The sequence below is a fragment of the Panthera onca genome, chromosome F1, assembly GCF_046562875.1.
Source record: "Panthera onca isolate mPanOnc1 chromosome F1, mPanOnc1 haplotype 2, whole genome shotgun sequence".
In the NCBI taxonomy this organism is placed as follows: Eukaryota; Metazoa; Chordata; class Mammalia; order Carnivora; family Felidae; genus Panthera; species Panthera onca.
In genome coordinates, this window is record NC_138355.1 from 13985019 (window position 1) to 13999669 (window position 14651).

The 14651-nt window shown below is 48.1% G+C and overlaps 1 long non-coding RNA gene across 1 annotated transcript in view; it reads left to right on the forward strand.

Annotated features, from left to right (window-relative positions):
- The first annotated feature begins 397 nt into the window (after positions 1 to 397).
- LOC132685991 (uncharacterized) overlaps positions 398 to 14651 on the forward strand; it is a 31945-nt gene continuing 17691 nt past the window's right edge. The window contains exon 1 of the long non-coding RNA XR_009613378.2: positions 398 to 481. This is a non-coding gene — a long non-coding RNA (uncharacterized LOC132685991). The remainder of the gene's footprint in view (positions 482 to 14651) is intronic.

Consider the following 14651-nt stretch of genomic DNA (forward strand, 5'->3'; position numbering starts at 1 on the left):
CGAGATCATGACCTGAGCCGAAGTCGGCCGCTTAACCGACTGAGCCACCCAGGCTCCCCAAGCCCGGGGTTTAAATGCTGCGCAACAGGGAGCCGTTCTTTATTCGGTAAGAACGTTCAGGACACGCACTCTGTGCCAGATGTGGATCTGAGCCCCGTGTCAGTGTTTCCAGCACCTCTTAGAAGACAGACACTACGATCATCCCCTTTTTGCAGATGAGGGAACCAAGGCCCAGGGAAGTTAAGTCACCCGCTCAGGGTCGCCCGGGTAGCGATGGGATGGCTAGGACTGAGACCACACAGTCCAGTGTCCGCGGTCACAATCGTAGCCACGGTGCTCTGTGGCCTCCTCTGAGGGTTTTAGGGAGAGAAGCAGAGAAGCGACACGGGGCAGTGAGGGACGAGCTGGGCGGGGCGAGGAGACGGGCTGTGCGGAGCTGTGTTTGGGAACCTTGGGAGTTCAGGAACCAGCCAGCCCACAGGTGCCACCCCTGAGCCCGGGGTGGTGAGGGGGGTGGTGGCAGCCACTGCCAGCGTGGGGCTGACGGCAGAGTCTCGGGCAGTTCCCTCTTCAGGTGCTGGAAGGGATGCCCGTTTGTGGGCGTCGTGGGGAGGGACACCCGCCCCCCTCCCTCGTGGGTTCGTGGGCGGGTCTCATGATTAAACGGACGCAAGAGCTGCTTTTAATTGATTCCAATTAATTCCATACATACGGGAGCCCCAAAGACTGGGGAAGCTCCAAGACACCAGGCAATGGAGGCTGGGAGCTAAGGAGAAGGGGAAGGGGTCTGGGGCTGGGGGGAGGAAGCAGTTCACGGGACGACGGGAGAGCAAATGTCTGGGAAACAGATGTTGGTCACGTCGCTCAGTCTGATATAAAAAGTCATCTCTGGTAGGAACTCTCCTCCTGGCACAAGCCCTTGATCTATGTTTTTTAGGCAGTTAAGGGAAGGGTGAAACACAACACAACACAACACAACACAACCTTTCCTGAGTCAGCTGGGTCCCGATTGCCTTCTGCTCACAACAATCCACGTGTCAGAGTGGCAGACTGTGGGGTGGCATCCCCTGCCACCCCCCCACCGTTTGGCGACAGAGGAGAAAACGGAGAAAGGACGGTGAAGGTCGGAATCCGGTGTCGCTGAGCTGAGGGCCTCCCCGAAGGCTCCTGTGGAAAGCGCTGTTGGGAGCCAGGTGGATAGAAAGCAGGGGTGGGGGGCGGGGAGGAGGGAAGGCAGGTCTGCACACCCTCCAGGGGGCAAACTGTGGACTTCGGGGAGGGGGGGGAGGGGCTCAGAGGCCCAGTTGCCTCTCCAGGCAGGCCGGCGAAGAGGGGCCCTTAGGAGACGTCCCCGCAGTGGGGGAGCCGGGGGGCCCTCGAGTGTCTGCAGAGGTGTGACGGGAGGAAGCAGGCCCTGCTCTGCCAGGCTCAGCTCTCGGGAGGGTAGCCGGCCTGCAGGGAGCCAGGAGGGAGCCAGCAGGAGCCCCTCCAACCTGGGCGGACAGGCTGGTGTCCAGCCTTTTTACCTGCAAGGCTTCTCTTGTTGCCGTGGGAAGCAGGGGTAAGAGGAAGGGCTGGGTGGATGGGATCCAGGAGGGTGGTGCTGGGCTATAACTTCAGCCCAACGCCCCTAACACCTGACGCAGCATGTAATGGTGCTCAGCCAGCCCTGCGGAAGGCCTGCCTGCATGCACGCATGCACGAATGCCTGCCTGCCTGCATGCATGAACGAATGCCTGCCTGCATGCATGAACCAATGCCTGCCTGCCTGCATGCATGAACGAATGCCTGCCTGCCTGCATGCATGGACGAATGCCTGCCTGCATGCATGCATGCGTGCATGAATGCCTGCCTGCATGGATGAATGCCTGCCTGCATGCATGCATGCGTGCATGAATGCCTGCCTGCATGCATGCATTAACGAATGCCTGCCTGCCTGCATGAATGCCTTCCTGAATGAATAAACGCCTGCAACACCCATCAGGAAGTGGCACAAAGCCCAGTTTATAGCTGGGGGTATAGAAGACGCGAGGAACAGACAGAAAGGAGGGGTCAAAGGTATCTATAGAGCTTTGCATTTTGGAAACCCGGACAGAGGAGGAGCTGGGTGGGCTTCACCCCTGCTCTGAAGGAGGGTCGTTGCTTCGGTGACAGGCCACTTCCCTCAAAGTTTGGGAGCCTCTGGGATACCACCCTTCCTTTTAAAGCAGAGAGAAGTGACCTGTTAGGCAGGTTAAGAGCTCATCCCACAAGAAAACCCAGCTGAGCGGCCCTGCTGCTGTGGGGGGCGGAGTTGGGGTAGGAGGTTGTCCTTGCCCTCCCCCCCTCCCCCCAGGCTGACTCATCCCCTTTGCAACAGACAGATTGTGTCTGGCGTGGGAGCTGCTATGCAGAGCTCAAAGCTGTTCCCGATTGTTGCAGAAATTCCAACCTGCTGAAGGGAACAGTTGATCTAAATATGTTCTTTTGATGATACTTCGTTTTTATTAGCATGTTATTAATGGGTTCCTAAGAGGAAACAGCAGGTCCCACTATCTTCAGAAAATCATTTGCTTTTCTCCCTGGGGACTCGTGGCGTATGGGCTCTGAATTCTAAACCCTGCAGTGTCAGGTTGGGTCTGTGTGCCTGGCATAAATCCCGGGCTAAAATCCCGTTGTCAGGCTGCCGCCTGGGGATCAGGATCTCTGGACGTGCTCCCCCCCGGCGGCAGATGGCATCACCAGGGGATCTGATGACTTAGCAAGACCCTGAAGAGGCATTACGGGGCTCGTTATTGTCAGGCTATGTCCGAACAGCTGACAGCTGTCAAGGCTCCAGGGCAACAAGGAGCAGAGAGCGTGTGGGTTCTATTTCCAGGTGCCCACACGGAAAGCTCACCTCCCCGGGAGGAGACCTGGCCGGCAGGGGTCCTCGATGCCTGTGTGTGCACCCCCTCACCCTGGAGGAGTGTTTTTGGTTCCGTTCCCTGGGAGATGTGGTGAGAGTGAGGTTTCTAACCAATCCTCGCATGCAAAGCTCTGGTAGTGGCCGCTGATAAAACGTGATGTTCAGGTCAATTTTTATTGTGTGAACACGAACGGGAGAGGACACCGACGGCAAGATCCCTGCGGGATATTATCAGGTGTCAGGGTGCTCAGAGCACCCCGCTGGCTTGTTGATGTAGTGCAATGTCGCCGCTGTTTTCTGAGTGCCTGCTGGAGGGCTGAGCGGGGGGTGGGGGTGGGGGGCAGAAAAATGAAAGGTATTCTCAGTGTCAAGGCGCTCGCAGCCTGGCCAACGGTTCCCCAAGAACTCGATACAAGGGCCAAGAGCTCAGCTTCCACATGTATAGGATGGAGGTAATAAAAACCTAGTGGAGACCTTGGGGGATATGAAGGACTCCCGCACGCCAATAAAGCATTTTATGTGCATTATCTGGCATACGGTAGAGTGGATTTAGAGGCGGGAGGCTCCGTCTGCTAAGATATCATCTGTGTTGGACGTGTGTTTGTGCGGGGCTGACCTTGTCTTTGAAAGGGAGGTGGAGAAAGGAAGCTTCCCCCTCTTGGAGGCACTTACCTTCATCTCTGACTCCTTGGTCTGAGCACCCAGTAAGTGTTAAATTAATACATATTGCATTGAATGTCGTTTCCCTTTCTATTGCCCCCACCAGCTCTTGGCCCGGTAGTCCAGACCTTGACTCCAGAGCCAGGCTGCTTGTGCTACATCTGCTTTGCCACTTACTGGCGGGTAGGCTCCCTAGGCCATCTCTCTGCCTCAGTTTGCCATTTGTTAAATACGAACGGTACCTCACAGGGATGGTATGGGGATTGGATGAGTCAGTGTAGGCAAAATGCTTGGAATGGTGCCTTACACATCCTAAATTCTGTATAACTTATAGGCATTATTATTACCATTTTCACCTTTGAAATAAAGATCCATGGGATTCTGGTGGATCACGAAAACAGAGAGTCCTGATTTGGAAGGAGGACCCTTGGATCTAATCCTACATTGCCGTATCCTAATGCTTAGGGCCTGGCACATAATAGGTGCTCAGTGAATGCTTGTTATTTTGAATCATGTAGAGTGGGTTTGCCAGGGCAGGGTGGGGCAGGCAGGACAGGCCTGGGGCCCTGCAGGCAATTGCCTGACTTCAGGAAGGTGAGGGTCTCTGGGGTTGGGATGCAGGCATAGCTGGGATCCTTGAACAACAGACTAGGGGACCGGCTAGATGTGGGAGGCAAGGAGGGGGAAGACTTGAGACAGGCTGACCGGCCAGCTCCATCCGTGGATGGTGGGATCTGAGTTCGGGTCTGTGTTCAGCTTTTTGCTTTGGATAGGATCGGGCATCGAACCCTACAGCCTACCGGGAAATACCCTTCAGTTTCTTTTTGAGGGCGCGTAAATCTATTTTTCCATATCGGCGAATCCAAGGTAGCAGATGCCTGTGTCGAAGGAAGCAACCCTCTTCTCTTGTGAGAGGGAGCATCCTCCTCTTTCCTTCCGCAAGGTGGTTGTGATAGGTAGCGTGGATTCTTAGGGCCACGGTTTAATGAGAAACGAGGGGAGTGGACTCAGGAAGGTTAAAATTAGGGGAGTAACGTAGCTGTCCAGGGAAACCGTCGCCTACTTGCAATTGGGACAAGCGTGATTGAGAGTGAACTTGAATGTAGGTGAGATACCTGGAGTACCACTGTGCGGCCAACTGTGGACACGTTCACCGCCTTCCTCCTCCTTTTTATTGACTGCCGCAGCACTTGACCATGGATGCCGACTAATGTGTTCATTTGCGTAAAAATACCAACTGAACAACATTTTGATTTTACAGCATGATTAAGACATCTTACAAGGTTATTAAAATGGTTTCTTTGTTTATTTTAACTATAATTTACTCTCCCATTGGCTAACATAAAGTGTATACAGTGTGCTCTTGGTTTTGGGGGTAGATTCCTTCGATACAACACCCAGTGCTCATCCCAACAAGTGCCCTCCTCCATGCCCATCACCCATTTTCCCCTCTCCCCCGGCCCCCCCCCCCATTAACCCTCCGTTGTTCTCTGTACTTAAGAGGCTTTTATGGTTTTCCTCCCTCCCTCTCTGTTTGTAACTACTTTTTCCCCCTTCCCTTCCCCCATGGTCTCCTGTTAAGTTTCTCAAGCCCCACATCATGAGTGAAAACGTACGATATCTGCCTTTTCTCTGACTTATTTCACTTAGCATAATACCCTCCAGTGCCAGAGCCTTCCCCTACGAAGCTGTAATCATCAAGACAGTACGGTTTTGATACAAAAACAGACACATAGACCGTTGGAATAGAGAACCCAGAATTGGACCCACAGATGTATGGCCAACTAATCTTTGACAAAGCAGGAAAGAGTATCCAATGGAAAAAAGACAGCCTTCTTTAGCAAATGGTGGGGGGAGAACTGGACAGCAACGTGCAGAAGAATGAAACTAGACCAGGTTCTTATACCAGACACAAAAATAAACTCAAAATGGATGAAAGACCTACATGTGAGACAGGAAACTATCAAAACCCTAGAGGACAAAACAGGCAACAACCTCTTTGACCTCAGCTGCAAAAAAAAAAAAAAAAAAAAAAAGTTTTTAATGTTTATATATTTTTGAGAGCGAGAGAGACAGAGTGCGAACAGGAAAGGGGCAGAGAGAGAGTGAGACACAGAATCCGAAGCAGGCTCCAGCCTCCGAGCTGTCAGCACAGAGCCTGATGCGGGGACTGAACTCGTGAACCATGAGATCATGACCTGAGCTGAAGTTGGATGCTTAACTGACTGAACCACCCAGGCGCCCCTGCAGCATGATTTTTTTACAGACACTTTTTTAGAGCAGTTTTAGGTTCACAGCAAAATTAAGAAGGTACCGGTATTTCCTATGTGCCTCCTGCTCCCACACACGCACAGCCTCCCCCATTATCAACCTCCTCCACCAGAGTGGTGAGTTTATTATATAATTGATGAATTTACACTGACATAGTTTACATTAGTATTTGGTATTGGTTGACATAGTTTACGTTAGTGTTTGGTATTGGTACATTGGTACTGGTACATTCTGTGGGTTTGGACAAATGTGTAATGACATGTATCCATCATTATAGTATCGTATGGAGTATTTTTGCCGCCTTCAAAATCTTCTGTGTTCTATTGATTTGTCCTTCTTTCTCCCAGCCCTTGGAAACCATTGTACTTTACGGTCTCTTCTCTATAGTTTTGCTTTTTCCAGAACATCATGTAATTGGAATTATACAGTATATAGCCTTTTCAGGTTGGCTTCGTTTGCTTAATAATAGCCTATAGTTCCTCTATGTCTTTTCGTGGCTTGATAGCTCATTTCTTTTTATCATTGAATAACATTCCATCGTCTGGATGGACCACAGTTTGTTAATCCATTCACCTACCGAAGGGCACCTTGGTTCTGTCCAAGTTTTATTTTATTTTTTAAAGTTTATTGTTTGAGAGAGAGAGAGAGAGAGAGAGAGAGAGAGAGAGAGAGAAAACGTGTGCAGGGGAGTGGCAGAGACAGAGACAGAGAGAGAGAGAGAGAGAGGGAGAGAGAGAATCCCAAGCAGGCTCCACACTGTCAGTGCAGAGCCCAACATCGTGAACTGTGAGATCATATCATGACCTGGACTGAAATCAGAGGTTGGAGTCTTAACCTACTGAGCCACCCAGGCTCCCCTCATTCTTATTTTAATTTGCATTTTCCTGATGACATATGAATGGATGTTGGATTTTGTCAAATGTTTTTTCTGCATCTATTGATATAATCATGTCATTCTTCTTTTTTAGCCTGTTGATGTGATGGGTTACGTTAACTGATTTTCAAATGTTGAACCAGACTTGCATACCTGGAATAAGTCCCACTGGGTCATGGTATACAATTCTTTTTATTTTATTTTATTTTATTTTATTTTATTTTATTTTAATGTTTATTTATTTTTGAGTGACAGAGTGTGGGCAGGGAAGGGGCAGAGAGAGAGGGAGACACCGAATCTGAAGCAGACTTCAAGTTCTGAGCTGTCAGCACGGAACCCAACACAGGGCTCGAAGTCACGGACTCTGAGATCATGACCTGAGCCGGAGTTGGATGCTTCACTGACTGAGCCACCCAGGCGCCCCAGTATAATTCTTTTTATACATTGTTGGGTTTGCTTTGCTAGTATTTTGTTGAGGATTTTTCATCTTTGTTTATGAGAGGTATTGGCTTGTAGTTTTCTTTTCTTGTAATTTCTTTTCTTGCCTTTGTCTGGCTTCCGTATTAGGGTAATATCAGCCTCATCAAATTAATTAGAAAGAAACACTTCTGCTTTATTTGCTAAAAGAGATTGTAGAGAATTTAAATATTTGGTAGAATTCACCAATGAACTCAATAGGCCTGGTACTTTCTATTTTAGAAGGTTATTAGTTATTGATTCAACTTATTTAATAGATATAAGCCTGTTCAGATTGTCTATTAATTCTTGTGTGAGTTGTGTGTGTGTGTGTGTGTGTGTGTGTGTGTGTGTGCATGTGTGTATGTGAGTTTTCACAGACGGTGCTTGTCAGGGAATTGTGTTATTAATCTAAAGTCTCAAATCTGTACACACGGAGTTGTTCATAGGATGTGGTTTCTACTAGAAAATTGCCCTCAAATACAAAGGTATCTTGGTGTTCTTCCTCTTTGGGCTCAGTTTTTGGGAATTCCATCCAGATAATTGTTAGGGAATAAATTACTGTTCTAGAAGACCCACGAAGTCCCATGGATGGTGACGGCGCAGCAGGAAGGATGGCTGGAGGAGGTATAGTGAGGGGATGAGGTCGGGTTATCAAAGGAAAGAATGAAGAGGCCAAGCAAGATTGGGAGAGGGCATCTGGAACCCGAGTTGGGCTTGTCCTAGGGTGCGCGCGTGACAGAACGAGGGAAGGCCTGCTGGGGCTCCTTCAGCATGAGGAAGTGCTTCCCAACTTTCTCCAGTTCATGCTGGACGGCAATGAGTAGGACTGTCCTGCACGTAGAGAATGGTGGTGATCAGGTGGCACACGGGGGTGAACTGTGGGAGCTATTGATCACAGGAGGGGTCCGGCCTGTGACTCTTGGCCCCCAGGCCCGGCCCAGCAACCCCGGAGACCTTGAGGGAATGATATCTCCTGGCACGCCAAGGGGTGTGACCCATCTTGCAGCGTGCTGGAAGGAAGCAGCTCACCTTGCTCGGGAGAGAGAGAACTGAGGCCCACAAGCTTCACTGATCAATACCGCCTTGGAGCTAGAGATAGGGTGGGTTTTGAGTACAGCGTTCATCCTGTAGGACTCGCTGTAGTTCATGCCACCACCAGTGAAATGACGTTTATCGAGCGTCGTTCCATGCCATGCTCTGTGCGATGAACAGAAGACCCTGCGAAACATGCTTGCATCCTGGGAAGGAGGAGGAAAGCTTTTTGTCTGGAATCCGTGACACGGTCGGCCCAAAGGCGGGGGCGGGAGGGGCGCCTCTGCTGCTTTCTGGGGTCGGGACAACTGCGGCCCGTGGCGGCTGCCACGGGTGGCAGGCCTTCATTGACCACATCTGTGGCCCTGGCTCCGGCAGCTTCTTCGGGCTCAGCGGACTCAGAGGAAGCAGTAACAGGGAACAGCGGCTCTGGCTATGGCTGAGGGCCTTTTCCAGGGACTCTGTGGGGACTGAATGCCTTGGCAGAACTTTCGGGAATTACAGAGACCTCAGGGCTGCAGCAGGAGAGAAGCAAACTGGCCAATGCCGTGTGGTGGCTGACAGGACTGTTGGAAGTCTTCCCTGCATAGCCGTGGAGACTTAGAAGGCAGACTGGTGATATTGTAATAATGAATAAGGGCAGTGGTGAATAATGTTGTTAGGGACTGAATGTTGTGCACCCCTCCCCCCCCCCCAGATTAATATGTTGAAGCTCTAACCCCCAAAGTGATGGCATGTGAAGGGGCTTTGGGGAGGTAATTAGGGTTAGACGAGGTTGTAAAGATGGGGCCCTGGTCTGACTGCGCTGAATGCCCTTGTAAAAGAGACACCAGAGGGCTTGCTCGCTTTCCGTGAGCATGCGCTGAGGAAAGCTCACGTGAGCGCCCGGTGAGGAGGCGGCTGCCTGCAAGCCAAGAGAGGAGGCCTCAGAATTAGCCTGTCTGCCAGCACCCTGACCTTGGACTTCCCAGTTTCCAGAACTGTGAGAAATAAATGTCTGTTTAAGTCCCCAGTCCATCATATTTTGTTACAGCAGCTCTAGCCAACGAATACAGTTGTCATGCTTTATTATCACTCTTTTTTTAATAAATGTTTTTTTAAGGGTTTATTTATTTTTGAGAGAGAGAGAGACAGAGTGTGAGTGAGGGAGGGGCAGAGAGAGAGAGAGAGAGAGAGAGAGGGAGACACAGAATCCGAAGCAGGCTCCAGGCTCTGAGCCATTAGCACAGAGCCCGATGCAGGGCTCGAACTCACGAACCGCGGGATCATGACCTGAGCGGAAGTCAGACGCTTAACCAACTGAGCCACCCAGGCGCCCCACCTTCTTATCACTCTCGATTTGATTCTCACAGTGATGCATTCTGGAAAACATATACATGTTTGAAAGTAGAGCCCACCCTCCAGTAAGAGGTATTCTTAGCCACATTGGTTAGAGTGGGTAAGGAGTATAGAAGGAAGGTCTCCTTTCTGGGCTTGGAGTCGGGCCCTACGCGGGCCCTTTACGGACGGTGCCGTTTAATTCTTACAGCAGCCTGCGCAGTGGATATCATTATCTCCATTTTACAGATGAGGAAACAGACTCGGTGACGCCTGGTAAGCATGTTATTCAGATGTGGACTTCTGTTACTTAATTCACATCCAGGACCCCATCGGAGCAGAGCTCAAACCAGGAAGAGCTGGACTTTTATCTAATATCTAAGTTCACATTTCATACTCTTTATTTATTAAAATTTTTTTAAGTTTGTTTATTTTTTCAGAGAGAGAGAGAGAGAGAGAGCACAAATGAGGGACAGGCAGAGAGAGAGAGAGAGAGGGAGGCACAGAATCCGAAGCAGGCCCCAGGCTCTGAGCTGTCAGCGCAGAGCTCGACGCGGGGCTCGAACCCACAAACCACGAGATCGTGACCTGAGCCACAGTTGGATGCTCAACCGTCTGAGCCCCTCAGGTGCCCCTCTGCTACTTTAGTAAAACTTTGATTTGGATGATTTTGACAAGCGGGCAAGTGTCAGGTCAGGGTGTTGAGATAAGTGGGCTGGACTCTTCATTACTTCACTTTGATCAATGAGTCCTGGGTGATTCCATTCCCTGAGGGCTAGAGAAGGCAATTTGGGAGAAGTTAAAAGGGAACTGAAACACAGACGTGAGCTAAAATGCATTCATTGGGCGTGGCAGCTAAGGGACCTGGGTTGGAAGCGAACACGAGAAGGAAGAATCGTGAGCCAGAGTGGAGCCACAGCCATTTGAGGGATTGTTTTGGGGGGGGGGGGATCGTGTTCACCTTCATCATCACCATCATCACCACTCACATTTACTGAGGGTTAAGCACTTGTATATGTATTGTGCTTAGTATATATTGGGCTTAGTATTCACAACAGCTCTATACAGTAGGTCCTGTTAACATCCCCATTTAACGGATGTGGAAACAGGCTTGGAGAAATGGTTTCCCCCTACCTCACTGGTGGGTTAGCTGTAAACAATGAGGATTTTGATCCTACTGAGTGTTGCCTACATGGGGGGGGGGGGGTACTGCCCTGCCTGGGAGCAGTGTGGCCTTGACTCAGTAAGCAGGATGATGTCAGTGAAGGTTTGGGGGCAAGAAGTGATGTGTTGAGGACAGCGTTGTAGACAATTAACCAACACCACCCAGGATGCATTGGAGCAGAAAGATGGGTGGTTTGAAGACCAAGTTAGGAGGGTATCTGTGGTTCAGGGCAGAGGAGGTGAGTGAACTGGGTGGTGGCAGGAGGCCTGGCACTGAGGGGACGGGTGCAGAGACCACTTGGCTGCCGGAGGTCAAGGCCGTGTTCCCCGAACGAATACAGCAGTGGGGGGAGGCGTGAAGGACTCTAAGCTGACCTCAAGCTTTCGGACTCCGGCAAGGGGACACTGATGGGGGCTTTGACAGAAGTGTGAAATGAGCAGGTGGGCCCATGCTTGGGGGTAGGTGTCGCCGAGAATCTCTGGCTGGGCTTGTAGAGCAGCTCTGCGGAAGTCAGGTGTAGCGGGTAGGGTTTGGGCATCAGCCGCAACTCGGTGAAAGTCACAGCCTGGGAAGTGTCTCTTCCCAGGCTGGGCTTCTCAAGCCACGGGGTCCGGCCTTGACCCTGGTCCTTGGGGCTTGGCTTGCTCCCCTCACCTCTCTGTCTCAGACCTGTCAGGTAGTGCATGTGGAAACTTGATGTGAATTAGAAAGAAGCATCCTTTCCCAAGACACCGTTCTGATATCTACCAGAAAATGTCAAAATACCTGTACAAATCGGTAATGACTATGAGCCTGGTCAATACCACTGCGTAATCAATCTGCTGTTACGTGCATCCAGGTCTGTAGCTGCCGTGGTACCTACGGAGGCCCCTTAGCCTCTTACAATGTCCAAGATTACCGAGGAAGGAAAGTTTGGTATAGTAGAAAGCCAATATCAGCACTTTAAAGATCACTACCATTATAGGTGGAAGACAGAGGAGACAAGAACTCAGAGCTTGTATGACCCAGAGCCCCAGCCTTTTTTTTTTTTAACTTAATTTTATTTTTATTTATTTACTTATTTATTTATTTAAAACACTGGCTTTTATTTCCAATATATATTTAAGGTTAATGGTTTCATTTTTTAAGTTTAAATCCAAGTTAGTTAACGTATGGTGTAATAATGATTTCAGGAATAGAAGTTAGTGATTCATCACTTACTTGTAACACCCAGTGCTCATCCCAACAAGTGCCCTCCTTAATGCCCATCACCCAGCCCATCCTCCCCCCCACCCAACACCCCTCCAGCAACCTTCAGTTTGTCCTCTGTGTTTAAGAGGTTGTTTACATATATATGTATATATGTATATGTATATGTATATATATGTATATATGTATGTATATATGTATATATACATATATGTATATGTATACATACACACATGTATGTATATCTATGTATATCTATGTACACATATATGTATGTATATCTATGTATATATATCTATACATATATATACATATATACATATATATATACATATATATACATATATATACATATATACATATATATATACATATATATACATATATATACATATATATATATACACACATATATATATATGTATATATATACATATATATACATATATATATATACACACATATATATATATGTATATATATACCACATCTTTATCCATTCATCTGTTGTTGGACAGTTGGGCTCTTTCCATACTTTGGCTCTTGTCAATAGCGCTGCTATAAACATTGCGATGCATGTGCCCCTTTGAAACAGCACACCTGTATCCCTTGGATAAATACCTAGTAGTGCAATTGCCAGGTTATAAGGTGGTTCCATCTTTAATTTTTTGAGGAACCTCCATACTGTTTTCCAGAATGGCAGCACCAGTTTGCATTCCCACCAGCAGTGCAAAAGGATTCCTCTTTCTCCGCATCCTCGCCAACATCTGTCGTTGCCTGAGTTGTTAATGTTAGCCATTCTGACTGGTGTGAGGGGGTATCTCATTGTGGTTTCGATTTGTATTTGCCTGGTGATGAGCGATGTTGAGCATTTTCTCATGTGTTGGTTGGCCATCTGGATGTCTTCTTTGGAAAAGAGTCTATTTGTGTCTTTTGCCCATTTCTTCACTGGATTATTTGTTTTTTGAGTGTTGAGCTTGATAAATTCTTTACAGATTTTGGATACTAACCCTTTATCTGATGTGTAGTTTGCAAATAATTTCTCCCATTCCGTTGGTTGCCCTTTAGTTTTGCTGATTGTTTCCTTCGCCGTGCAGAAGATTTTTATCTTGATGAGGTCCGGGTAGTTCACTTTTGCTTTTGTTTCTCTTGCCTCTAGGGACATTTCAAGTAAGAAGTTGCTGTGGCCGAGGTCAAAGAGATTGTTGTCTGTTTTCCCCTGTAGGATTTTGATGGCTTCCTGTCTTATGTTTAGGTCTTTCATCCATTTTGAGTTTATTTTTGTGTCTGGTGTAAGAAAGTGGTCCAGGTTCATTCTTCTGCATGTCGCTGTCCAGTTTTCCCAACATCATTTGCTGAAGAGGCTGTCTTTTTTCCATTGAATACTCTTTCCTGCTTTGTCAAAGATTAAGTTGGCCATACATTTTTGAGTCCATTTCTGGGTTCTCTATTCTGTTCCATTGATCTATATGTCTGTTTTAGTTCCAGTACCATACTGTCTTGATGATTACAGCTTTGTAATACATCTTGAAGTCTGGGATTGTGATGTGTCTCAATCTGGGTTCTTTTTCAGGATTGCTCTGGCTGTTCGGGGTCTTTTCTGTTTCCATACAAATTTTAGGATTGTTTGTTCTAGCTCTGTGAAGAATGTTGGTGTTGTTTTGATAGGGGTTACGTTGAATATGTAGATTGCTTTGGGTAGTATTGACATTAAAAATATATCATTTATTTATTTTTAAGAGACAGAGCATGAGTGGGAGAAGGGCAGAGAGAGAGAGGGAGAGACAGAATCTGAAGCAGGCTCCAGGCTCTGAGCTGTCAGCACAGAGCCCAACATGGAGCTCGAACCCATGAACTGTGAGATGATGACCGGAGCCAAAGTTGGATGCTTAACTGACTGAGCCACCCAGGTGTCCCACGGGTAGTATTGAGATTTTAACAATATTTGTTATTCCAATCTATGAGCATGGAACATTTTTCCATTTTTTTGGCGTGCCTTCTTCAATTTCTTATCAGCTTTCTACAGTTTTCAATGCATAGATTTTTCGCCTCTTGGGTTAGGTTTATTCCCAGGTATCTTATGGTTTTTGGTGCAGTTGTAAGGGGGATTAATTCCTTGACTTCTCTTTCTGTTGCCTCATTATTGCTGTATAGGAATGCAACCGATTTCTGGGCATTGATTTTATGTTCTGCGACTTTGTTGAATTCATGCATCAGTTCCAGCAGGTTTTTGGTGGAGTCTTTGGGTTTTCCACCCAGAGTGTCATGTTTGTGAAGAGCGACGTGGTCGTTTTGGATGCCTTTTATTTCTTTGTGTTGTCTGCTGAGACTAGGACTTCCAACACTATGTTGAATAACAGTGGTGAGAGTGGGCATCCTTGTTGTGTTCCTGACCTTATGGGGAGCTAGAACCCCAGTCTTTTGACCCACAGTTCATGATCATATCTAGTGACCTAGGCTTTGGCCAGTTCCCAAGTCCTACACAGCGGTGCTTGATCTTAAAAGCAGTCTTTTTTTCTTTTTTTTTTTTAATTTTTTTTTTTTTTAACGTTTATTTATTTTTGAGACAGAGAGACACAGCATGAACGGGGGAGGGGCAGAGAGAGAGGGAGACACAGAGTCGGAAGCAAGCTCCAGGCTCCGAGCCATCAGCCCAGAGCCCGACGTGGGGCTCGAACTCGTGGACCGTGAGATCATGACCTGAGCTGAAGTCGGACGCTTAACCGACTGAGCCACCCAGGCGCCCCAAAAGCAGTCTTAATGTGTTACAAAGTGCAAATATCGTGTGTGTGTGTGTG